Raw genomic sequence first — 25279 nt, 5'->3', positions numbered from 1 at the left:
ACAACACTGCTGTGACAAGCAAATGATGCAAGGGTCAGTGTGTAAGGGGGGGGCATCAGTGTGTGACCACGCAACTCCTTGATTAGTGACAATGATTTGAGATCACCTTCCCTCTAATGCCTGTTGCATGACTTACACACACTGAAATGACAGAATGAAAATACCTGTTTTGGCATGTCTACCCATTCACACTAAGTGTGCCACTTACAGTGCACAACTATGTTTGTCGATCCTTATGTCATTCCATGCCCAGCCTGACATATTCATCTCCATAGCTTTTTACCTAGTCACACATGTCTGATACACTGCTAGCAAAGCCAACTGCATGTACTTAACGTTACCTAGGCAGATATGTTAACTCCTACAAAGTAAATCATGATGTAGACTTTTATGTAGAGAACAAAGGTATTTAATGTAATTAGAAAAATGATCTTACATAAAACTACATAACCTACACCACCTTTCCTATCTAACCTAAACTACACTTAAACTAAACTATGCTACCTACCCTATACTATCTTATCCTAAATCCATCTAAAACTACTGTATCTTAACTTAGCTTACTCTACACATGTAACATGAAATGTTAAACATAAACCCCCACACTCCTTAATACACATCTTCATCCCAATAGACACTACACCTATACACAAACTACCTAAACATATAAAAGTGAACAAAGATATATATTTGACTTTTTATTGAATTTGTTTTCATAAAACACATACCCATAGTACGCATCAACCCCACCCAGCAAATACCCTACACTCCCCTAGACCCAAATACATTTCTCACCCCACCTAAAATATTAAAACTACTCTACCTAAACTATGACTACACTAACTATCCCTAAACTATGCCATAAAAACAGTATCTGAAAAACCAAACACTGAAACATGGGGAAGGGCAGAAAGGGTCCCTGTGGCCTACATTTGTTCAAAAATATGTTCCACAGTCTGTTTCAGAGTTTGTAACAAGCAAATTGCTGTGTCCATCTTGTGTTCAAGGCCTGACACCCGCAGCTTGGGGTCAGACATGTCTTTCATCATTATTTGTTCAAATGCTGTAACATGTCCTGAAGTCTGTGACTGTGGAACTGTTGGTCCTGTGGGCTGGCTGGTGGAGGTGCTTGATATCGGTTCAGATGCATCTTCCTGGACTGCTGCAACAACCTGAGTTTTGCCTGGCTGGTCAGGTTTGGATGGTATCTGGGGGTGATGCACCATGTTCCAGCTACCCCGTCCTCCAAAAACTGGTCATTCTCCAGTATGCTTTTACTGTGAGGCGGATGTGGCAAAAATGTTCAGCACAGATGAGGTGTGCCTTTTTCTGCTCCAGGGTCATGTTGTCTATTGTAGCAGAATGAAAAGCATAACTAGCAACTGGTTCAATCATAATAATGATTAATTTAGTATCAAACATTGTATGTGGCATTGCTAAAACCCAAACTTTCATATGTAAGGATAGAGTGACCATCCATTTACAAATACATTTTGTATCCAAATTTATTATTGTCAAAGTACAAAGGTGTGTTAAATGTTGGATATTGCAATTGCACTGTCTGGCCAAATCTAGCTAGAACCATGTCAGTACGGAGCATGGGTAGAAACAATGCAGTTGTTTACACATAGTATGGTACACATAACCCTATTACTGTTCATTAGTGGCACTTCTGCTGCCTGCAATAGGCATGATTCCATGGCCATTAACTAAGGTAAGATCAGCAATTTTTGCCAAGTACATGTATTATGGCTCAACATTGTGTACATGATATGGCAAGAACACATCTCCGGACACATGGCTACATAGATTTATCATGTCCCTGGTGTGAAAATATGAATGGAGGCTTGTTAGTTGACTCACATCAAACAGAGATGTCGGATACATCTCCTATACTGGCTAATGTGAATCCATGGTGGACCATGCCATGGCTTATCACATGCAGTTCACGTAGTAGCATGCGCCCCTCTACATAGCCTAGTAACTGTCCATACATGTCAGCTATTAATGTCTCCTTGCTACACATCATCAATCAGCATATCCATGTGATAGGTGTGAATACATGCTGTACATCTGATCTGCCCTGTTTTGCTGTGATATAAGTAGCAGGTTTTACCTAAAGGGTAAGCCTGGGAGAGAATTTTGTGGCAAACAGTCATGGGTAACAACACCAGAAGGTGGATTGTGTAATGGACTGTCGGATGACAATGTGGTGCAGACTTGCCTGTTGTCAAAACCTTGGAATTTCCGTTAGGAAGACAGCACAAAGGTATATCTATATCAAATAATGAAAATGGGGTATTAGGTGACATGAGTGAGGCGTTCAACTCCATTACCATGTGTGGAATGCTGACATCTGGGCCTGCTGCCCTTACTCATCCTGTAATCACTGAAGTGTGAATCCTTGCATCCTGTGTGGACTAGCCAAACAAAATGGACATATTTTGCAATGTGGATGACTACAGTAGCAATGTGCATATGACATGCATTTGGAAGGTTAAACATCCCCAGCCATGTTCACCTATGAATCCGCTACCACAGTTTTTCACAAACTATGACATTTTGGTCATTGCTCCTCTTTCATCACATCTATCATGTGGGCCTGCAGAGATTGGCAACACATTCACCATGACATTTGTCAGAAACTACTGCACATGCAACTTTGACATATTTTATTTATGTTGTACTATATCTGGAACATGTTATTCCTTTGGAATTTAGATGCCCCTTGTTGGAAAATGGGTTATTGGTAGGGCAGGTAGGTACCTACACCTAGCAACAAGCCACTAACCTCCACATAGGTACAGTTAGGTCTCAGTAAATTAATCCCAGCTCAACCCTTGGTAGCTTGGCAACGAGCGTCAAGGCTTAACTTAGGAGACAAAGTGTAAATCATTCAAATATCACAAAACAGTAATTAAATAAAACACAGGAAACAGTTTAAAAATCCAAAACCAATTTATAAAAATAGTTTATATTTTTATCTTTAAAATGACACAAAAACGATTAAAATCGGTTCAGGGGAACCGGAGATATGAATTTTTAAAGAATTATTACTTTTCTAGCGCTTAGAAACAAAAAGCGCCAATCGGGTCATCTGGTTGCACCTCGACCGGGGCAAAGTCAAACTTTCAGGCCGACCGCGATGGAGCCCTGCTCGGCTACAGGTCGCGGGAGGCCTCGGTTAAAAAGTTACCTTCTGACTTAGTCTTTATTTTGAAGTTTTTCTTCACCGGGACGAACCTGCCAGTTGAATCCGACCTCCTGGAGCCCTTGTCCGGATACGCGATGTGGGTTTCCTCGGTGGAGACTTTTACCTTCGGACTTAGTCATTTTTTCGAGATGAAAATCCTTCGACCGGGGTAAACCTGGATCTTGATCCGACGTCCATGGAGCCCTTCTCGGATACGATGGCTGGGAGGTCCCGGTCAACTTTTTACATTCAGACTTAGGGGGTCATTCTGACCCTGGCGGCCAGTGACCGCCAGGGTCGCCGACCACGGGAGCACCGCCAACAGGCTGGCGGTGCTCCCGAGGGCATTCTGACCGCGGCGGTTCAGCCGCGGTCAGAAAGGGTAAACCGGCGGTCTCCCGCCGGTTTACCGCTGCCCCATTGAATCCTCCATGGCGGCGGAGCGCGCTCCGCCGCCATGGGGATTCAGACACCCCCTACCGCCATCCTGTTCATGGCGGGAAACCCGCCATGAACAGGATGGCGGTAGGGGGTGCCGCGGGGCCCCTGGGGGCCCCTGCAGTGCCCATGCCAATGGCATGGGCACTGCAGGGGCCCCCGTAAGAGGGCCCCGCAAAGTATTTCAGTGTCTGCTTTGCAGACACTGAAATACGCGACGGGTGCAACTGCACCCGTCGCACCCCTGCAACTACGCCGGCTCAATTCTGAGCCGGCGTCCTCGTTGCAGGGGCATTTCTGCTGGGCCGGCGGGCGCTCTTTCGGAGAGCGCCCGCCGGCCCAGCAGAAATGTTTAAATGGCCGCCGCGGTCTTTTGACTGCGGTGAGGTCATTTCACGGCGGTACCTTGGCGGACGGCCTCCGCCGTCCGCCAAGGTTAAAATCACCCCCTTAGTCTCTTTTTTGGATGTTTTTCTTTACCGGGACGAACCACGAAGTCAGGCCGGGTCGCGGTTGAGGCAAGCCGGCTAGAATTTCCGCGGCGGGTCGGTCCCTCTCTGGAGCTTTTTTCCAAAAATTCTCAAATCTTTTCCAAACTTCTGGGGCTTCACCCAGATGTTCTTTTAAGGTTCTTTTGGGGTCCACAGCTCACCCCAAGGGTCCAGAAGTTCTGTGATGGTCCTTGGGGGGTGCGGACTTCAACTCCCAGAATGCACCTGGCGCAAACTCCTTTTTGGCCACTGGACAGTGGTCAGCTGGTCGCTTTCTTCAGGAGTTGGTGCAGGGGACTCTGGTTTAGCAATTTTTCACCTGTAGCAAACAGGGAGTCCCTCCTTGAACCAGTTGAAGCCAGGCAAAGTCCTTCTTGTGGTGAAGCCCAAGTGTGCAGCTGGTGCAGTCCTTCTGAGTGCAGGTTCCAGGTGCAGGCCAGGGGTCCAGCAGGGCAGTCCTTCTTCTCCTTAAGTTCTTTCTTCTTGAAATTTAGTGGGGATCTGAGGTGTGGGGGCAGGTCTGCCAGTTTTATCCTTGCTCCTGGGTGAAAAGCAGGGGGGCCCTGGTTCTCCAATCAGGGTCAGGGTCGTCCCCCTGTGATGACCACTTCCTGGGAAGTGTGGCAAAAATCCATCCCAGAAGGCAACAGTCTCTAAAAATCCAACATGAATGAATCTGATTTTTGGAGGTTACATCTGGCTGAGCCCACCCACTGGTGTGGCTAAAAATCATAAACACACCCCTCTCCTGCCCTCTCCTAATCTAATCAAGGGGGCACCTAATTGTCTGGGGTTGCAGGATGTGGGGGTGTTGCTGGGTGCTGCAAATGTCCTTCTCTGCCTTTGAAGACCAGTTTGGCAGCCCTCCCCTTCCTGCCTCACCATCTGCTGAGGGGAGATTCTCTCCCCCAAGCACATTCCTTTGTGTGAAGTCAGGCCACTTCACACCTCATCAAGGCAGCCTGGCAGAAGCTGCTGCAGGCTGGCCAATCAGAGCACAGCAGCAAAAACAATGCAGAGCTGAAATTGGCAACTTTTTAGGTAAAGTCTAAACTTTTTACCTGAACTAGTTATATTAAATCCAACAACTGGAAGTTGTAGGATTTATTACAACAATTAATTTGATACCAAATTCTTGGTATGCAACATTTAAGGAGACTTTAAAATTTAAAATAAAGTCTGCTCATTCTAGCCTATGAAGGCCATTTACTTCAATGAGGGAAAAACGAATTTGGCTGTTTTTACCTCACCAGGGCTTATAAATCTATTTTTATAAAGTCCCTGCTTATAGTTACATGGCACCCAGCCCTAGGGGCACATAGGGCACACCTTAGGGGTGACCTATATGTAAAAATAAGGTAGTTTAAGACTTTGGAAGTACCTTTAATTCCAAAGTCAAATTTGCATATAACTTTAATTTAAAAGCAGCCAGCAAAGCAGGCCTGCCTTTAAAATGACACTGGGCACCTCAGCAGTGCACCTAGGTGTGCACCACCTATGCTGTGGTCCCTAAACCTACATGCCCTACCATATACTAGGGACTTATAGGTAGGTTAACTTAGCCAATTATAATTAGCCCAATTTGCATATCCATTTTACACAGAGCACAGGCCCTGGGACTGGTTAGCAGTACCCAGGGCACCTTTAAAGTCAGGAAAACACCAGCAAAAAGTGGAAAATGGGGGCAAAAAGTTATGGGGCCTCTGCAATCAGCCCTGTTTTCTCACACAAAACCCCCCCCAGCCCACACGCCCAGGAGACTCAGCCCAACCCTGGGAGAGTCTTCCTGGCTTGTTAGGCGAGGAAGACAGTGAAGAAAACTGGCTGTCCCTTTGCAGGGCCTACTCTGCCTTATATCCTCCTGTCAGGGTCACTCCCTATGGGTAGTGAAGCCATCCCAACAGTAAAAGGACCCAATTCAAACTGAAACTTTCCTCTAGGGGGGTCTTCCTCCTTTCTCTCTGCCAACTTGGGTAGTGAGGTGCCCACCTCCCCTACTCCAAACTTTGCTAGGGCAACACCTAGCTTACCCAAAGAGGTCATCCAACACTTGAGCAACCCCACCATGACCAATAGGGTCAGGGGGCCTACTTTGCTATTGGCCCTGGGGTCTGCCTCCCAGGACAAGAATAGTGCTGCCAGAAAGGCTAGCACCCAGCAGAGGCTACTGACAGCTGTCAGTACCCAGAACCACACCCTAAGCTCTCCACTGACAGGTGGCTGAGCTGCTTTAGGGGCATCTTTGGGGTCCTGGCACCCCTCTTGCTGTCTAGAGTGGGGGGCTACCACCTCCTGTGGCAGACACCCTCCTTCCACTCTCCCTTCTGTCAGTGCAGGGGCAACACCTTGCATCTGGACAGCTGCCTGACTACTCAGGACTTCCTTGGGGTCAGGTGAGGCCTCACCAGTGCCAACTCTAGGCTCCCCCCTTACTGGGGCAGAAGGCCCTTGGCTCCCTGGAACTCTCTTTAAGAGTGGCCTACCCTTCCTTTTCTTCTTTCCTTTTCTTGGGGACCCCTGTCTCCTAACTGTAGGGACTGACTCCCCAGGACTTTGGGTTGGGGGGGCGCCCTGGGCGACCACCCCATCTGTGATCAGACTCACCTCTGGGAGGTCATTGCCCAGGATACAATCTAGGGGAAGGTCAGCCCTGACTACCACCCTAATCCAGTCAAGGATACCCTCCCTCTCTAGGGGCACTATGGCTACAGGTTTGGAGGTGACCTCCCCTGTGGCTATCCTGACTTTATTTGTCTTTCCTGGGACATACATGTCTGGGGTCACTAACCGGTCACTCACTATAGTGTGACTGGCACAGGTGTCTCTCAGGCCAGTGGTAGGGATCCCATTCACTTGAATGTGGTGGAGTGCCTACTCCCACCCTCAGGGATCACCAGCTTACCATCTGGTCCTGTCTCCCAGCACAATGCTAAGAGGACTTCATCATCTGAGGAATCCTCCTCTATGGCTACACTGGACAGCCCAGTGCTAACCACCTTCTTTGGACAGGCTGCATCTCCTCTGAAGTGACCTGTCTGCTGACAGTCAAAGCAAGCCCTACTGTCCAAGAGCTTTCTTAACCCTGGGTCTAACTGTCTCTGCTGGTCAGAGTGGGAGTGGGATTTACTCTCCTCCTTCTTAGGGTTCTGGGGTACAGAGGGAGTCTCTGTGGTGGGCTTACCACCTCCCTCCTTAGGTTTTTGGGGACCTGTCCCCCCCTTCTTGGAGTCTCCCCCCTGGGACTTGACAACCACCCTGGTTCTCAACCACTCATCAGCTGCCTCCCCTAGCTCTCTAGGGTTGGTCTGCTTAGAGTCCACTAGATGCTGGCGTAACCTTTCTTGGATACAATTGGTCAAGATGTGCTCTCTCATGATCAGATTGTATAACCCCTCATAAGTATCTACTTTGTTACCAATAATCCAGCCCTCTAGTGCCTTTAGTGAAATGTCCACAAAGTCAACCCAAGACTGGGTACTGGCCTTCTGGGTGTCCCTGAACTTCATTCTATATTGCTCTGGGGTCAGACCAAACTTCTTGGCTAAGCACCTCTTCATACTAGGGTATGAATCTGCCTCCTCCCCCCTTAAGGTCAGAAGCCTATCCCTCCCTGAGTTGTTAGAGCTTGCATCCTCCCTTCTTTCTCCCTCCTCTGGAGCTTCTTCTGACTCTACCTCTTGGGCCTCAGCCCATTCTGTCAGGGATGTGATCAGGATTTGCTTCCTGAGATCAGTGGTTGCAGGCAACCCTCTTTCAATACACAACCCCCTAAGCTGGACTACTGTCAGTGTGGGTAGGCTAGCCAGATCAAGCTCCATGGTTCCCTAGTTTTGTGTCAACAAAAACTTTTTGCAAAAATTGGAAACAAGAATTTAGAAAAATTACAAAAATTCAATAATAGAAATTAATCCAAATTAAAAATTAAAAACAATTTTTGCACTAGGACAATTTAAAGGATTTTTAATTTGTTTTACCTAAAACTGTAACGTGATATTGAACACAAGTACAGGATCCCGTCGCTGCTTCCAATTATGTTGGAAAATGGGTTATTGGTAGGGCAGGTAGGTACCTACACCTAGCAACAAGCCACTAACCTCCACATAGGTACAGTTAGGTCTCAGTAAATTAATCCCAGCTCAACCCTTGGTAGCTTGGCAACGAGCGTCAAGGCTTAACTTAGGAGACAAAGTGTAAAGCATTCAAATATCACAAAACAGTAATTAAATAAAACACAGGAAACAGTTTAAAAATCCAAAACCAATTTATAAAAATAGTTTATATTTTTATCTTTAAAATGACACAAAAACGATAAAAATCGGTTCAGGGGAACCGGAGATATGAATTTTTAAAGAATTATTACTTTTCTAGCGCTTAGAAACAAAAAGCGCCAATCGGGTCATCTGGTTGCACCTCGACCGGGGCAAAGTCAAACTTTCAGGCCGACCGCGATGGAGCCCTGCTCGGCTACAGGTCGCGGGAGGCCTCGGTTAAAAAGTTACCTTCTGACTTAGTCTTTATTTTGAAGTTTTTCTTCACCGGGACGAACCTGCCAGTTGAATCCGACCTCCTGGAGCCCTTGTCCGGATACGCGATGTGGGTTTCCTCGGTGGAGACTTTTACCTTCGGACTTAGTCGTTTTTTCGAGATGAAAATCTTTCGACCGGGGTAAACCTGGATCTTGATCCGACGTCCATGGAGCCCTTCTCGGATACGATGGCTGGGAGGTCCCGGTCAACTTTTTACGTTCGGACTTAGTCTCTTTTTTGGATGTTTTTCTTTACCGGGACGAACCACGAAGTCAGGCCGGGTCGCGGTTGAGGCAAGCCGGCTAGAATTTCCGCGGAGGGTCGGTCCCTCTCTGGAGCTTTTTTCCAAAAATTCTCAAATCTTTTCCAAACTTCTGGGGCTTCACCCAGATGTTCTTTTAAGGTTCTTTTGGGGTCCACAGCTCACCCCAAGGGTCCAGAAGTTCTGTGATGGTCCTTGGGGGGTGCAGACTTCAACTCCCAGAATGCACCTGGTGCAAACTCCTTTTTGGCCACTGGACAGTGGTCAGCTGGTCGCTTTCTTCAGGAGTTGGTGCAGGGGACTCTGGTTTAGCAATTTTTCACCTGTAGCAAACAGGGAGTCCCTCCTTGAACCAGTTGAAGCCAGGCAAAGTCCTTCTTGTGGTGAAGCCCAAGTGTGCAGCTGGTGCAGTCCTTCTGAGTGCAGGTTCCAGGTGCAGGCCAGGGGTCCAGCAGGGCAGTCCTTCTTCTCCTTAAGTTCTTTCTTCTTGAAATTTGGTGGGGATCTGAGGTGTGGGGGCAGGTCTGCCAGTTTTATCCTTGCTCCTGGGTGAAAAGCAGGGGGGCCCTGGTTCTCCAATCAGGGACAGGGTCGTCCCCCTGTGATGACCACTTCCTGGGAAGTGTGGCAAAAATCCAACCCAGAAGGCAACAGTCTCTAAAAATCCAACATGGATGAATCTGATTTTTGGAGGTTACATCTGGCTGAGCCCACCCACTGGTGTGGCTAAAAATCATAAACACACCCCTCTCCTGCCCTCTCCTAATCTAATCAAGGGGGCACCTAATTGTCTGGGGTTGCAGGATGTGGGGGTGTTGCTGGGTGCTGCAAATGTCCTTCTCTGCCTTTGAAGACCAGTTTGGCAGCCCTTCCTGCCTCACCATCTGCTGAGGGGAGATTCTCTCCCCCAAGCACATTCCTTTGTGTGAAGTCAGGCCACTTCACACCTCATCAAGGCAGCCTGGCAGAAGCTGCTGCAGGCTGGCCAATCAGAGCACAGCAGCAAAAACAATGCAGAGCTGAAATTGGCAACTTTTTAGGTAAAGTCTAAACTTTTTACCTGAACTAGTTATATTAAATCCAACAACTGGAAGTTGTAGGATTTATTACAACAATTAATTTGATACCAAATTCTTGGCATGCAACATTTAAGGAGACTTTAAAATTTAAAATAAAGTCTGCCCATTCTAGCCTATGAAGGCCATTTACTTCAATGAGGGAAAAACGAATTTGGCTGTTTTTACCTCACCAGAGCTTATAAATCTATTTTTATAAAGTCCCTGCTTATAGTTACATGGCACCCAGCCCTAGGGGCACATAGGGCACACCTTAGGGGTGACTTATATGTAAAAATAAGGTAGTTTAAGACTTTGGAAGTACCCTTAATTCCAAAGTCGAATTTGCATATAACTTTAATTTAAAAGCAGCCAGCAAAGCAGGCCTGCCTTTAAAATGACACTGGGCACCTCAGCAGTGCACCTAGGTGTGCACCACCTATGCTGTGGTCCCTAAACCTACATGCCCTACCATATACTAGGGACTTATAGGTAGGTTAACTTAGCCAATTATAATTAGCCTAATTTGCATATCCATTTTACACAGATCACAGGCCCTGGGACTGGTTAGCAGTACCCAGGGCACCTTTAAAGTCAGGAAAACACCAGCAAAAAGTGGAAAATGGGGGCAAAAAGTTATGGGGCCTCTGCAATCAGCCCTGTTTTCTCACACCCCTTGAACATGTCATTGCAAACATCATCCAACATCACACACAATCCTATCACAACACATTGCCCATTCAGGTGACACTCACTGGTAGCATCTGAATCCCTGAAGCTTTCCACATCACCTGTTGTGTTTGGTGCTGGTCCACCTACGAGACATGACATGGTCCATTGCACCATGAATGTAGAAAACCTACAATGTGGACATGAAACACACATTACCTAAATATAGCAATTCGCTATATATATATAAGTCATTTATGGGAAATGTTCAGATGTGGCCCAAACTGCCTCTCAGACATTTGGAGAAAAATACATGTGGTGAGTTCACCTGTAACAACATTGGACCTAATTTACGGGAGGCCTGCGCCACTGTAGCATTATTTTCACTAACCATTCCAGTGGCTCATCCCTCTCAATCATATGAGGCTATGCAAAGCCACCCTGTATGGCTTGACATGGCTTCATAGGCATGTTATAAGGAAATGCAGTGCAAAGCATTGCATAGCCATACTCTACCTCAAGGAGGCATTCCATGTGGGTTCTGGTCACTTTTCCAAAGCAATACCCCTGGATTTTGACACCTTTCCAGATTCACAAAAATATGTAGACCTGGGAAGATGTCATTACTGTGTGTCTTCTCATGGGAGGCATAGCAAGAATGAACATCCTATGTTTGTGTTTTTCAGAATTATATGTATACCATGATACAAGGGTGCCTGGCCTTGCAAAAGGCTCTAATTTGGGCACCTGCACAGGCAGAAAGGACACAAATGTCTGATATGTTATCAATAAGGGTCAGTCCCGCCCTTTCTGTTTGAGGCAGGGCAACACTGCAGGAAACCTTGTTGAACTGCCCTGTGCCATAAATTAAGAAATGAGACCCACATTGTTTGGCACACACGAATGTGTGCCAGTGATGACCTGAAATACCTGGTGACAATACTACGTGCCCAGTGCTAGTGGGGCAAGAAGCACATCTGGGGCTCGTATGCACTACCTTGTCTGTGTGGGCTAAGGCCAGCCCAATGTTTAAATGCCTCAGTGTCAAGCTTCTCCTTTTCAACATAGCTTAATGGAGGCATGGGCTTTTGAGCCTCAAACATATGTGGCACACAGATTCACTGGATAGACATCATATATTAGCAAAGTAGACAAGGTTTAGAACTCATAGCACATGTGTACTTATCAACATCTTCAACTATTTGACGAGGAGGTCAGCCTCCTGGCTGACCACATCTGTCCTGTGATGTTTGAGTTGGTGCATTGTCCGCTCTACTTTGAAGAACCGGTACATGTGCTGCTGCACTTTCTCCCATTGTGTCTTACTCTCCTGTGTTGGGTAGCCCAGGATGACCCGGCCACCACTGTCAATCATGTTTGGGAGGTAGTGTGCAATGAGACACAGGAACTCCCTCAAATCCTGCGTGCCCTGCCCCTCCTAGGTATGCCCCTCCAAAAATAAAAATTACCACAAAATACCTAAACTATCCTAAGTACCCCCAAACTACCCCTAACAATAAAAATAACCTAAAATACATACAGCTGAAAATACACAGCACAAAACAATACAAAACATACGATATACAAATAAGACTTCAGGGACAAAACAGGGAAGGCACAAACTCCAAAAAGACCAAAATACTGCTACATACACTCAAGAAAGACATAACCTCCACAAGAGCCACTGCCTCATTTCCTGCGTGGATGTATTAGATTTTCACCAAATGTGTTTTTTTTAAGCTTCCATGGATACATAGGCAATGCATGATTTTAAAAAAATGCATGACAGTGCAAAATGCTGTTTTTTTGACGCATCTGCTTGAATGCATGACATCCGGATGACGTGAAGGGTGCAAAAGCTCACACATTGTGCTAATGTGTCTTTTTTTAATGCAGTGGTCAAATTGTATGTTTTACAGTGTAGTTAGGTGCAGTGTATGTAAACAATTGTGGAGATCAGTCTATTACCTGAGAATACTTGACCGGACATGCTTGATGGCTTTGAATTTTGACACTGCACGTTCTTGCATTACTGGTGCCTTATTACTCATTGGGCTCACTACCTCTGTTTGTGGAACAGTAGACCTAACAAGAAGTGCATCCTGTGCAAGCTGAGAAAATGTACACTATTAAACTGAATGCACTTCCCAACTTTGCCCTAGTGGCAGCGCATTCAAGTAAAATGGAGTGGCTTTGGTAAAGCTGCTCTGTGTTGCACAGTGCATGCGGCAACCTGTCTGCAATTAATTGTGGGATCACAAATCCCCTTGCAGGCTAGTGCAGTGAGTGATTGCACCCACCTGCAAAGGAATGTCTGGGTTGGGCCCTCAGACCCCTTTTGCCCTCTCCAGAGGTCTTCCATCAGGGGGCACACTGACATGTTCTTTGCCTCTGTGCCTGCATCTTTGATGCAGAGCAGACGCAGAGGCAAAGTGATTCCCTCATTTACATGGGCCCATGCACCTGCAAAGGAGTGTTCACACTCTGGTAATAGCACCAGTATAAGCGGTTCTGTGCTATTGCTTTTTCATGAGGCCCCACACAGGCGTCTGCAGCCCCTTCTAGCATTCCAAGGTGTCCTGGGGAAAATAAAGCAGGTGCAAATGCCCGTTGTGCCCCATCGGCACTTCACTGATACTGCCCCTGGTGTGAATACTGGGGCACACAAAGTATAATTTTCCAATTTGCTGGCATGTGAAGGGACTCATTGACTAATCATTGACGCAATGCAGGGCAGCACGGCAAGTTGATGTGCAGCATTGCATGAAAGAGAGAGGGCGGACCTGCCCCGTATGTATGAAGATATTGTGCATTTTTTCCGTCTCCTTGTGCTGATGCACTGCAGGCACCTTAGCACCAACAAAGGCTCACTTGCACTATGGTGTCTGTGTGCCGGCATTGCATAATGAAGAGTTTTTGTGCATGACGGGAGAATCATATCCAACAACCACCATATCAAGTGGTGATTCACACACATCTTCTGTACTGGCTTGAGTCTGGAAGGATATGTGTGGCACGTGCACAGTGCTAATGCACAGAATCTTTATTTTTTGGTGATCACAAGAACAGCCTGGGTAACCAAAATTAGTCTGATTTATTCCAAGGAGGTATCTGGTTGCTATTGGCATGCATCTCAATATGTTGCTATATTGAGGGGTAACTTGTACATAGAATATGGGTATGCATTTACACAAGATGGCCATCTGGGCATTAGGGGGCAGATTAATGAAAAATGGCGATGCACCTAGTGAAGCACCACTTTTCTTGCGTGCATTAGCGCCCCCCTAACGCCACCATGGTAGCGCTGTATTTTAAAATAGTTAGGGTGACTAACGTCATAATTTTGTATGCTTGTCTGGTGCTTTGCCAGATTAGTGTAAAGAATGATGACTCTAAACCTGCAAAGCACCCACAGGTCCATTGTAATCAATGGGAGCCTCTGTTTAATGCCTGCACTTAGCAGGTATTAAAAAATGCCGATAAAAATGGCACAAAGGAATCTCTTGGATTTCTTTCTGCCATTTTTATGGCCCCCCTAGCACCAGAACTCCACCCTTGTGTACATTATGCCTGGCGCAGCCATAATGTGGCACAAGGGGTTACAAAGTGGCACAATGCAAGCATTGTGTCACTTTGTAAATATGGTGAGGCGTTTTTCGCCTTCCAATGTCAGATTAGTGTGGAATGGCAGGATGCCAGCATAAATCTGGCCCTATGTGCCTCTGCTCACAATCATCATGTTAGTTAACTACTATCCTCCAAAAGTATGAGGCTGTACAAATGGCTAACTGTACAACAAACACACTCATTCTACAGTATTTACGTTAACACACCATTTGGATTGTGTCTGAATGTCCGACGGTTATTACAGTGCAACAGAACACATTGTCACGACCTGTCCAAACTGTGCCCCATTGCAAACTATGGCCAGATTTATGAGGGCTTAGCATCTCCTTGTGCCACATTAGCGTCCTTTTTTTGTGCTAATGTGGCCCAAGAAGGCCAAAATCTTAGAACCAGATTTACAAAGTGGTGCAATGCATGCACTGCGCCACTTTGTAACTCCTTGTACCACATTATGCCTGCACCAGCCATATTGTATGCAAGGGGGGCTGTTTTCCTATTGGGGGGCTGAAAAAATGTTGCAAAGAAATCTAAAAAAATTCTTTGGGCCATTTTTGGGCATTTTTAGGCCCTCATTACAACCCTGGCGGTAAATGCCACCGACCGCCGTGCTGACGGCCGCCAAGATACCGTGACTGCAGCGGTATACAGTTACGGGTATTATGACCCACACAGAGAAATCCGCCACTATCCAGACACCAACACAAGTCCGCCAGGCCAAAGGTCAGTGATAAACTGGCGGTACCAAAACCCACACCGTTACGTCAACAGAAATATGCCCACAGCATCAGGACCCACGAATCACCACAGTGGTCTTTAAACTGTGGTAAACCATTGGCAGTGCACCCAAGAACAAGGGATGACATCAGGAAGAGGTGGAACGACCTATGAGGGAAGGTGCGTTCCGTGGTTGTAAGACACCAGGCAGCTGTACAGAGGACTGGTGGTGGACCCCCACCTCCTCCCCCACAACTAACAACATGGGAGGAGCAAGTCTTGGCGATCATGCATCCTGAGTGCCGCACAGGAGTAGCTGTTGGACTGGACTCTGGTAAGTCAAATATTTATTACTATATCCCCACCCTACCTGCATGCCATCACAAACTCCTACCCCTACCCTCACCCCATCACTCCACCACCTCACACATACCACACTATCACAACCCACCCATCCCAATACCAAGCCCTGCATGCAACAACAATGCATGGACACCAATCACAGACCTGCATGGACACCCATCACCACAGCATGCACACTAGTGACCATCACTTAGCCAACCAAATCACAACTCACACTAGCCAAAGCTGCCTTGCTAAGAACAACCATAGAGGCACAAGATGTCACATGCAGATACAGTAACATTCCATTTCATTCCCACAGGACCCACACTCAACGTCACCAGAGAGGAGGTGCCACCAACATGCAGTCCCCCCACAGAAGAGGCCCACAGTGATGACAGCAGCTCTGCACGCCTGGATCACGATGACCAACCTGGCCCATCAGGGATCTCTAGACAGTCAGTTACCCCGCCACAGTCCCATCCCTCCACAGAGCCTCCCCCTCAGAAAACACCAGCACAGCACCCACCCAGCGGGCCCATCCCTCTGTCCCCAGAACACGTCAATCAGCAGTGTGTCCACCAATACAGAGACCCCAGGCAACCCCACAAACCCAAGACAATCAGAGACCTGGGGTCAGTGGCAGTGGGCACATGGTTCAGGGGACAGAGGCACAGGACAACAGGGAAGCTAGGAGGACTGCTGTTCGACAGGGGAAGGACAGGCCCAGGGAACGCACTCTCCACGAGGCACTTGCAGGGATCCTGGGAGCATACAACCATTAACAGGAGACCATGGGCCAGATAATGTACAAGTTGCAGGAGACCCAGCGGTTGCAGGAGGGACAGTACCTAGGGATCAGGGAGGACCTCAAACACATCCACACCACCCTGGTCACTATTGCAGGAGCTGGCAGACATGGCCAACACCATGAGGGAGGCTATGGCACACCAACGGGCCCCTGACACTAGCCAAACCAAAGAACAGCCCTCCACCTCCGCCGGCACTGGTGGACAGGAGGCCCCACCACAGGAACAATAGGCCATCAGCATCCCTCCCCCTGCAGATGGAGAACCACCACGCACAAGGTCCCTGCGATCCAGGCAGAAGCTCGAGAACATTGCCAAGAACCCGCCAGGAAATAAGACTCTCCTAATTGTCACACTTCAGTCCCACACTGTTACCCTGTCCACCTTGAACTGCTATTGATCCCCTTCCTATGCCTCATTGGACAATGCACCTGTGATACAAATAGACTGGATTCTACCCTGGACGTTCCTCCATCATCAACCCAGCCCATGGCAATACCCCTTCCACTTATTAGCACACAAATAAACACCCTTGGAAGAAATACAAGTATGGAGTCTGTCAATTGATTCAAATATGTATTCGTTTAACAAGTTGTAAACATTGCAATTCAACTATAGAGTCATGTATACATAGGTATGACCTGTAGTGGGCAGCAGTAAACACAACAGGAGCCAGAGTGGGGCACAGAGATCTGAAAATAGAGATGACTAATGGTACAGCAAGTGGCCATAGAATATGGAAAATCAGGCTGCCATGTACAATGTCCAACACAAAACTCCATTGGAAAGTGAAGTTACAGTGTCTTACCTGTGTGTCACTGGGAGTACTGTAGAATGAGTGAACTTCTGTTGTCCACATCTTCTTCCTCGGCCTCCTCTTCCACTGTTCACAGGCTCCATCGCTGACACAAGACCTTCCCCAGGCTCATCTTCCTGCAGAAAAGGCACCTGGCGTCTCAAGGCCAGGTTGTGCAACATGCAACGATGATCTGGCACACCTTCTTGGGCGAGTAGTCCTTGGATCCACCTGTCAGATAAAGGCACCGGAACCTGTCCTTCAGGAGGCCAAAGGTTCTTTCAATTAACCTCCTTGTTCGCCCATGTGTCTCATTGTAACGTTCCTCTGCCCTTGTCCTGGCGTTCCTCACTAGGGTCAGTAGCCATGAGAGGTTGGGGTAACCAGAGTCACCTGCAAATATTCGAGGGATACCTGTTAGACAGACACTCACCCTTAGGGACAAACTCACACTCATATACCTACATCAACTGGATGGGGACCATGGGCTCACCTATTAGCCACACCCGGTGCCTCTGGAGTTGAGACATCACATATGGAATGCTGCTATTCCTCAAGATGAAGGCATCATGCACAGAGCCAGGATACTTGGCATTCACATGGGAGATGTACCGGACCGCCAAACACACCGTCTGAACATTCAGAGAGCGATAGCTTTTTCTATTCCTGCACACTTGTTCATACCACCCGGGGGGACAAATGCTATATGTGTACCATCCATGGCACCAATTGTGTTGAGGATATGTCCTAGGGCATAGAAGTCAGCTTTCACTATGGCCAAATCCTCCACCTGGGGGAATACAATGTAGCTGTGCATGTGCTTCAGCAGGGCAGACAACACTCTGGTCAACACGTTTGAGAACATAGGCTGTGACATGCCTGATACCATGGCCACTGTCGCTTGGAAGGAACCACTTGTCAGGAAATGGAGCACTGACAGGACCTTCACAAGAGGGGGGATAGATGTGGGCTGTCAGATAGCTGAAATCAGGTCTTGCTCCAACTGGGCACACAGTTCTTGGATTGTGCCCCTATCATGTCTGTAGATCAGGATAATGTGTCTGTCCTCCATTGTCGCCAGGTCCACCAGGGGTCTGTACATGGAGGGATGTCTCCATCTCATATTCATCCTCAGCGGTTGAAGTCTAGGTAGAAAAACGGTGAGCAGAGGGTCATATTCACACATATCTTGAAATAATGATGCATTTCTTCCTTTACAGAAACAGTATGTGAATTCGAGAGTCAGTTGATGTGCCAATGTCTGCTGTGATGCAGTTAGGTGCCAAGGCCTGAGCCCCCCTGAAATGGCCGCTGCCTCACCTCTGAGGAAAGGCAAGTGGAAATGAGGTAATTCCACTGGCGTTGTGCGCTGTAGCGGTCGGCAGTCAACGACCGCCACGCAACTTCGCATTGGTTAACATTAGGGCCTATGGGTTCCAGAAGCCAATAGCGATGTACACTGGCGGTGACAGTATGCACCGCCGCAGACGTGACCGCCATTTTCTATCTGTTCACTCACTTGCTACCTGACCTTCAACAGGAGAGGACCTACACTGCAAGTGCTGCTGTGACCTGTGTCTGGAAGCGACAATGGCTCAAGTGTCTGGGGAAAAGGCCCCTGCCTTCACTTCGGAGGAGTTGGAGAGACTAGTAGATGGGGTACTACCCCAGTACACTTTACTCTATGGTCCTTCAGACAAACAGGTGAGTACACTATGAGCATGATGCGTGGGCCATAAATGTATGGAGTGCTGTGGGTGTAAGCCTCATGTGGGGGGGCTAAGGGGTCCTGGTCAGAGTGCTGCATGTATGGTGGTCAATGTATGTGCGTAAGGGGATGGGAGGAATATGGTGGGCCATGAGTATGACAGTCCGGACGGTATGACTAATCCATTTTCTGCTGTATTTTTCCTGCAGGTCAGCGCCCATCAGAAAAAGGGTATTTGGTGTGCCATCACCAAGGAGGTGCAGACCCTGGGGGTCTTTGACAGGCAGAGCACCCACTGCCGCAAGCGGTGGGATGACCTGCACCGATGGGCAAGGAAGACAGTGGAGACCCAGCTGGGGCTGGCCTCCCAACGAGGAAGGGATGCCCGTCGTACCCTGACCCCCCTAATGTTCTGCATCCTGGCGATGGCCTATCCGGAGTTGGATGGGCGTTTGAAGGCATCACAGCAGCCACAAGGGGGTGAGTACAGATTCAGAATCATGACATTGCGCGCGTTAAGGTTCTACCTGTGTGGGGGATGTGGGTTGTGGGTGCCCCTAGGCCAGGGCGAACATGGCAGGGTAGGTCCCTTGTTGGGCAGGCTCTGAAGCACTCCAACCCCAATAGTGTTAGTATCCATCTACTACTGGGCACGGTTCCTGTTGGTTTCAGATGTGCAGCTGATGTCGTTATGCTATGTACCCCATGGGCTGCTGACTAGCTTTGTAACTGGTAGTGCATGGCCTAGTGCATAGGGCTGCTCCCTGTGTGTTGTGTACGCCAACGGTAGTGTTGTTGCTGGCATTGACAAACTGAATCCTCTGTCTCTCCCCCTTCTTGTTTTGTCACCCTGTCTTTGTGTGCATTAGCATCATCTGGCGGAGGAGCAGAGGCAACGGCGACGGAGGAAGCTGGATCCCACATGGGCCTGGAGGCCGAATCCACCAACGGTGAGTGCACCAGTGGGACGGAGAGCGAGGGGAGCACCACGACGGAGACGGGAGCGGACATTACAGACATCGACTCCTCCTCCGATGGAAGTTCCTTGGCGGTGGCGGACACCTCTGTGCCCACCTCAACAACAGATACAGCCGCCAACCCCCGTCCCAGCACCACCCTCCCAGCAGCCCCTCAGCGTGTTTCATGTGCCCGCTCACCCAGGAGGGTGGGCATCTCCTTCGCCCCAGGCACCTCAGGCCCTGTCCCTGTCAGCCCTGCTGCCCTCAGTGAGGAGGCTATTGACCTCCTGAGATCCCTCACTTTTGGGCAGTCAACTATACTGAATGCCATCCAGGGTGTTGAAAGGAATTTGCAACAAACAAATGCATACCTGGAGGGCATTCACTCTGGCGTGGCAGCCAAACAGAGAACATTTTAGGCTCTGGCCTCTGCACTGATGACAGCCATTGTCCCTGTGTCCAGCTTCCCCCCTCCAACTTCCTCTTCCCAGTCCCAATCCCCTCAACCCCAGCCTATCCCAAGCACACCTTCAGACCAGCATTCACCCAAATCAACACACAGAATTGGCTCAGGCAAACACAAGCACCAAACCTAATCTCAAAAGGCACTCACACAAGCACCATCCCCATTCAGGCAAACCAACATCTACTGCCTCTACGGTGTCCCCCTCCTCCTCGTCCACCCCCTCCCAGTAGCATCTCCACTCACACCTACATGCACTACATCCTCATCCACTACCTCCATCACCAACACGCCTATCAACACATGCCCCTCACTGGCAGTCACCCCCCCACATCCATGCACACGTCCCCTGTGTTCTCTCCCACTGTGTCTGTGACCCCTCCTTCCAAAGTAAACAAACGCAAGCACACACCTACCCAACAGCCATCCACCTCACAACAACATCCAGCTCATGCACCTGCACCCAAACACAGCAGACTGACACCTCTTACAACCACTCCCTCTTCCTCTACTCCCAAATCTTCACTTTCTTCCCCACCCCAATGACTCTAACAAGCTTTTCCTAGCCAACATTGACCTCGTCCCTGCCCCTCCCCCCCCGTCCTTCACCTCGGGCCAGGGTGGCCAGAACCCAGCCCAGCACCTCAGCCACCAAGTCAACGTCCACTGTGGTTTCTGCAGCAGTCAGAGGCTCTAAGGGGCCACCCGTCAGCCCAGCCAGTGTTCCACCAACACCTGCCAAGGCCAAGAAGGTTCCGCCACCTGGCAAGGGCAAGAAGAGGACAGCATCCAGCAAGGAGAATGAGCCACAACCACCCAGCAAGGGCACGTCAAAGACTCCAGCTGGCAGACCCTAGGAGGCACCACCTTCTGCCAAGGGCAGGAAGGGGCACAGAACACCAGCCAGGGCACTTTAGCCGCCTGAGCCTGCAGGTGAAGGCCTGGTGGCTACCAGCACAACCGCTAGCACCGCCACCTGAACCGCCACCAGTACCGCCACCTGCACTGCCACAAGCACCACCACCTTGCCTGCTGAAAGTAGCACCAATGGCAGCAGCCCCAGTGGGCAGCCGTCCAAGGCTGCAGGGGAAGGGGTGGAGCCTCCCCGCATCACTGGCAGCACCGCCACCTGCACTGCCGCAAACACTGCCACCTTTCCCGCTGCAAGTAGCACCAATGGCAGCAGCAGCAGCCCCAGTGGGCAGCTGTCCGAGGCTGCAGGGGATGGGCTAGCGCCTCCCCCCATCACTGGCATCACCAGCACCTGCACCGTGGCCAGCACTGCCACCTGCACTGCCGCAAGCACCACCACCTTGCCCGCTGCAAGTAGCACCACTGGCAGCAGCAGCAGCCCCAGTGGGCAGCCGTCCGAGGCTGCAGGGGAAGGGCTGCAGCCTCCCCCCACAACTGGCAGCACCGACACGTGCACCGTGGCCAGCACTGCCACCTGCACCACCGCAGGCAGCACCGCAAGCACCGCCACCTTGCCCGCCACAAGTAGCACCACTACCAGCAGCAGCAGCACCCTTAGTGGTCAACTGTCTGAGGCTGTAGGGAAAGGGCTGGTGCTTCCCCCACCACTGGCAGCACCCCCACGAGCACCGGCACTACCACCACTGTGTAGTCCTGCCTCCATGGAGTGTCATGTATCCTGCCCACTGCAAATCCTGTGGGTCTGACACCCAGGTGAGGGACTGTGACCTGACACTCCCCAAGTGCTGCATCACTGGGCACACAGCCCCCTCCAGAACCAGTGGAAGAAGGCATCCACTCACCCTATCCTTGGCAGGATGAAACACACTGGGCACAATGCCCCCTCCAGAACCAGTGGAAGAAGGCATCCACTCACCCTATCCTTGGCAGGATGAAGCACACTGGGCACAATGCCCCCTCCAGAACCAGTGGAAGAAGGCATCCACTCACCCTATCCTTGGCAGGATTAAGCACATTGGGCACAAAACCCCCTCCAGAACAGTGGAAGAGGGCATCCACTCACCCTATTTTTGGCAGGATGAAGCACACTGGGCACAAAGCCCCCTCCAGAACCAGCGGAAAAGCCATCCACTTGAGAGACTGTGGCTTTGTACTCCCCAGGAGCAAGCAGTGGGCAAACCACCCACTTGAGAGACTGTGGCCTTCCACTCCCCAGGACCAAGCAGTTGGCAAACCACCCACTTGAGTGTGGGAGGCTGGCCTGGCTTATAGTGGGTACCTAGTGGTACTTACACCTTGTGCCAGGTCCAGTTATCCCTTATTAGTAGATTAGTAGTGTTCTAGCAGCTTAGGTTGATAGAGTTAGCTATAGCAGAGCAGCTTAGGCTGAACTAGGAGACATGCAAAGCTCCTACTACACCACTTATATCATATAGCACTATCTCATAAGAAACACAAAACTAAGAGTTATTAAAAATAAAGGTACTTTATTTTAGTGACAATATGCCAAAAGTATCTCAGAGGATATACTCCCTTAGGAGGTAAGTAGTATATACAAAATATACACACAAACCCAATCAGGTACGTAAAACACTTAGAAAAGTAGTGCAAACACTGTAGAACACAATAGAACGCAATAAGAGAAAATAGGCCTAGGGGCAACACAAACCATATACTCCAAAAGTGGAATGCGTACCACAAATGGACCCCAGGCCTAGTGTAGTGTGTAGCGGGTCGATGAGAGTGTAAGAAAACACTAAGGGTATCCAAGATACCCCACCCCAAGACCCTGAAAAATAGGAGTAAAGTTACCCTACTACCCCAGAAAGACAGTAAAGTCAAGACAACTGCAAAGGCAACAACTGACTGCAAACCAAAGAAGACGGATTCCTGGACCTGAGGACCTGCAAAGGAAGGGGACCAAGTCCAAGAGTCATGCAAGAGTCCAGGGAGGCAGAAGCCCACTACACCCCGGATAAAGGTGAAAAAGGGCTGCCTCCGAGTGGAAGAAGCTGAAGATTCTGCAACAATGGAAGGTGCCAGGAACTTCTCCTTTGGTCAGAAGATGTCTTACGGCGTGCTAGAGGATGCAGAGTTGTTTCAACGCAGAAAGACCGCAAACAAGCCTTGCTAGCTGCAAGAGTCGCGGCTGGGCTGTGCACGAAGGAAGTCTTGCAAAAGTGCACAGAAGCCCTAGCAGATGCAGTTCATGCAGTACACAGGATACTGTTTGACGTGGGGAGGCAAGGACTTACCACTACCAAATTTGGACAGAAGGACCACTGGACTGTAGGGGTCACTTGGATCCAGCTCCTGTGTTCTTGGGACCACGCTCGTCAAGATGAGAGGGGACCCAGAGGACCGGTGATGCAGAAATTGTCCAGGGGGAAGATGCAGTCGACCCACTGGAGATTTCTTCTTGGCTTCCAGTGCAGGGTGAAGGCAGACAGCCCTCAGAGCATGCACCACAGGGAAACATTCTAGAAAGCCGGCAAGGTTAGGTGCTACAATGTTGCTGGAAGTCTTATTGCTACTTTGTTACGCTTTTGCAGGCATCCTGGAGCTGTGAGCGGTCGATCCTTGGCACAAGTCAAAGAGGGAAGTGCAGAGGAACTCTGGTGACCTCTTGCATTCGTTATCTGACAAGAAACCCACAGGAGAGACCCTAAATAGCCCTCGGAGGAGGACTTGCTGCCTAACTAGGTAAGAGCCTATCAGGAGGGGTCTCTGATGTCACCTGCTGGCACTGGCCACTCAGAGGTCTCCATTGTGCCCTCACACCTCTGCATTCAAGATGGCAGAGGTCTGGGATACACTGGAGGAGCTCAGGGCATCACCTTTGGGGTGATGATGGACAGGGGAGTGGCCACTCCCCTTTCCTTTGTCCAGTTTTGCGCCATAGCAGGGGCTGGGGGCTCCCTGAACCGGTGTAGACTGGCTCGTGCAAGGAGGGCACCATCTGTGCCCTTCAAAGCATTTCCAGAGGCTGGGAGAGGTTACTCCTCCCCAGCCCTTGACACCTATTTCCAAAGGGAGAGGGTGTAACACCCTCTCTCAGAGGAAATCCTTTGTTCTGCCTTCCTGGGACTGGGCTGCCCAAAACCCAGGAGGGCAGAAACCTGTCTGAGGGTTGGCAGCAATGGTAGCTGCAGAAAAAACATCAGAGAGCTAGTTTTGCCGTACCAGGGGCCCATGCTGGAGCCCCAGGGATGCATGGAATTGTCCCCTCAATACCAGAATGGTATTGGGGTGACAATTCCATGATCCTAGACATGTTACATGGCCATGTTTGGAGTTATCATTGTGAAGTTACACATAGGTATTGACCTATATGTAGTTCACGCATGTAATGGTGTCCCCGCACTAAAAAGTCTGGGGAATTTGCCCTGAACAATGTGGGAGCTCATTGGCTAGTGTCAGGGTGCCCTCACACTAAGTAACTTTGCACCTAACCTTCACTAAGGGAGGGTTAGACATATAGGTGACTTATAAGTTACTTAAGTGCAGTGTAAAATGGCTGTGAAATAACGCGGACGTTATTTCACTCAGGCTGCAGTGGCAGTCCTGTGTAAGAATTGTCTGAGCTCCCTATGGGTGGCAGAAGAAATGCTGCAGCCCATAGGGATCTCCTGGAACCCCAATAACCTGGGTACCTAGGTACCATATACTAGGGAATTATAAGGGTGTCCCAGTGTGCCAATGAGAATTGGTCAAATTAGTCACTAGCCTGCAGTGACAATTTTAAAAGCAGAGAGAGCATAAACACTGTGGTTCTGGTTAGCAGAGCCTTAGTGATACAGTTAGGCACCACACAGGGAACACATATAGGCCACAAACGTATGAGCACTGGGGTCTTGGCTAGCGGGATCCCAGTGACACATATCAAGCACACTGACAACATAGGGTTTCCACTATGAGCACTGGGGCCCTGGCTAGCAAGTCCCAGTGAGACAGTAAAAACACCCTGACATGTACTCACAAACAGGCCAAAAGTGGGGGTAACAAGGCTAGAAAGAGGCTACCTTCCTGCATTGAGAGACTGTGGCTTTGCACTCCTCAGGACCATGCAGTTGGCAACCCACCCACTTGAGAAGACTGTGACTTCGCACTCCCAAGGACCATGCAGTGGGTAACCCACCCACTTGAGGGACTGTGGCTTTGCACTCCCAAGGACCATGCAGTGGGCAACCCACCCACTTGAGAGAATGTGGCCTTGCACTCCCCAGGAACAAGCAGTGGGCATGGAGCCCTCTCCATTAGCAGTGGAATTGTACCATCTTCCGGCTGCGGTGCC

This window comes from Pleurodeles waltl, chromosome 11 (genome assembly GCF_031143425.1).
Source record: "Pleurodeles waltl isolate 20211129_DDA chromosome 11, aPleWal1.hap1.20221129, whole genome shotgun sequence".
In the NCBI taxonomy this organism is placed as follows: domain Eukaryota; kingdom Metazoa; phylum Chordata; class Amphibia; order Caudata; family Salamandridae; genus Pleurodeles; species Pleurodeles waltl.
The sequence above is the reverse complement of the archived record's forward strand: the minus strand, read 5'-3'. Positions refer to the sequence as shown.